Below are 2,473 nucleotides of genomic sequence, written 5' to 3'. Positions count from 1 at the left end.
TTTTTGAACGAGGGGTACTTTGGTGGGCAACAGCTAATGTGTGCAGTCATCTCCACGCCAGATGTCGTTGTGGAAAGACAATTCCGTAGCAAAATGAGCTACATCATCGTCGATCAGGCTAGAAACGTGATTATTAAAGTAAATGTTTACAAGGAAATATCAGAAGATGGTGTTAATTTCATAATTTTGATCTTTTAACTCGTTATGACTTTGTAACTTTACGAGGTGCAGGTCCTCAGCCTGGCATCTTTGTACATGGATAAAGTTAACCTGAATGGTCAATAAGAAAAAGCGGGAGTAAAAATTGTTATATGGTTTTTTTAATCAAAAATAACAATATTTTCTTTGTGTGGTAGTTGCACATGTGTTTCGCACGAACAGCAATACTTTTTTTTTCTTTTTTTTGAGTGTTCGTTGCTTAAAATGTGGAATTTCTTAGTTACTAGCTTCAAATGTGTATCAAACGTGTAGAAACTTTGTCAAAGTAGCGATTCAGAATAAATTTTCATAGTTTTACACTTTTTATGCACTGTGGAGTTGTTCAATGTACCGCAGCACGGGGTTTTATCAAACATTGAACTCCGGTATTATTAGAGAGAAAGCTGGTTTACCATGCTATATTAGATGTTTATCTGTACTCAGAGTTATGTGGAATGATTTTGAAGAAATTTTATTTGATTTAGAAGAGCGAGGACTTGTACATTTTGCTCAAAGTGCGGTAGAGACGGCTCGCTGTAATTCCTGCTGATTAAAATGGTTATTGGCTATTGTGTAATATGTATCAGGAAGTGGATGCCTAATGAAAGTGATTTTGGAGATTTTATGTATTTTTAGATAGGCTTTCTTTGTGATAGGTTTTGATACCATGTGCGCGGCCCTGCGTGTTCTGGCTGACGTAGAGGGGAGAAGAAAAGCTGATCTTGCCGGAATAAGTGTGAATAGAAATCATATTTGACAAAAAGTGAAAAATTTTTGTGCATTTCGGATTTTTCTTCATAAATTATGGTTTCGTTTAATGGTCGCATTTGTAGTCAGTTAGATGCAGATTTTCCAAATCAGTGGTAGTTTGGTTCACCGCTACCGAACGGTTGTAAGAGAAATACAAATGCTGAATATATTTGATTACTTTTGATTAAAATTGGGGTTTAGTTACGAATTAAAAATGTGATAGGTTGTATGGTGCTTTCTAATAGTCATAATCCAGAGTAGCTAGATATTTAAATAATTAACATAAATTAACTTCGATCATTTTTTGGAAGAAATTGTGAAGCTTTATACTATGAGACACAACAGTGCAAGCATCTGGTAGTCTCATTTGTTTGGCCTGTCTCGTAGAAATATTTAAACGACAGGACATAATCAAGAGATTGCCCTGAATGAAAATGTGTGGCTAATGATGATAGAATTATTGTTATTTTGTTGTCATTTCCATCTACCGCATCCAAATTGCGTGGCACAAATAAATTTAGTTTAGGAGGCCAATTAAAGTCCCGGTTTGGAATTAAGAAGCTGTTTTATGTTGCATATTTGTGTAAAACTGGGTCTAAACTTTTTTCGTGAACATGAGAAAAATCTGTTTTATCAATAAATGTGTTAAATATTTGTTTGAATTCACAATTGTAGTATTCACAATTGAAAAACTTCAGCCTATATTGTCCAATAGTAAAAGTAAGGAAACAATAATAGAACAGTTAAAAATTATTAAGAAGAAAAGATAAAAGCTCTCAGATAGCACGGAAGCAAAGTTAGTTAAATATTGGGCATCACGCAAACCCTGCCCCCCCCTCCCTTTTTGGCTTGATTTACGTGGTATGCCACTGTCATAGGGAGCGATATCCATTGTGCAACTACTTATTTTGTAAATACAGAAGTTAGTACAATGAGTTTCAGTTAAGTTTTGCATCACCTCGGTTCCGAGACTTCCGGAAACTGTACAGAAAATTGGAATAGAGATCAACATAAACATCATTTCCGCCCTATTTATTGATCATGAAGCCGGCCACGGTGGCCGAGCGGTTCTAGGCGCTTCAGTCTGGAACCGCGCGACCGCTACGGTCGCAGGTACGAATCCTGCCTCGGGCATGGATGTGTGTGATGTCCTTAGGTTAGTTATGTTTAAGTAGTTCTACGTTCTAGGGGACTGATGACCTCAGAAGTTAAGTCCCATAGTGCTCAGAGCCATTTGAACCATTTTTTTTCCTTTTTTTTCCCAGTCCGAGATGTGGAGGGAGCCTTGCCTGCAGCTATCGAGCGTGCAGGGTGCAGTCGCCTGCAAGCTGTGCCTTACATCAGCAACAGAGACGCTTGTCGCATGGGTTTTCGAGGCCATTTTCAGTTCTTACAAGGGGCTGGCGGAAGTAGTGGGTTGCAATTGGAGATCGAAATTTGCGGCTTGTTCCCAGAGTTAATCGGACTCCTTTGTTTTGGAGACGAGTGGAGGATCTCAACCATAGAATTCGTCGATTCTGAGACG

This window comes from Schistocerca piceifrons, chromosome 1 (genome assembly GCF_021461385.2).
Source record: "Schistocerca piceifrons isolate TAMUIC-IGC-003096 chromosome 1, iqSchPice1.1, whole genome shotgun sequence".
NCBI classification, from domain to species: Eukaryota; Metazoa; Arthropoda; class Insecta; order Orthoptera; family Acrididae; genus Schistocerca; species Schistocerca piceifrons.
Note: the sequence above shows the minus strand (reverse complement) of the source record.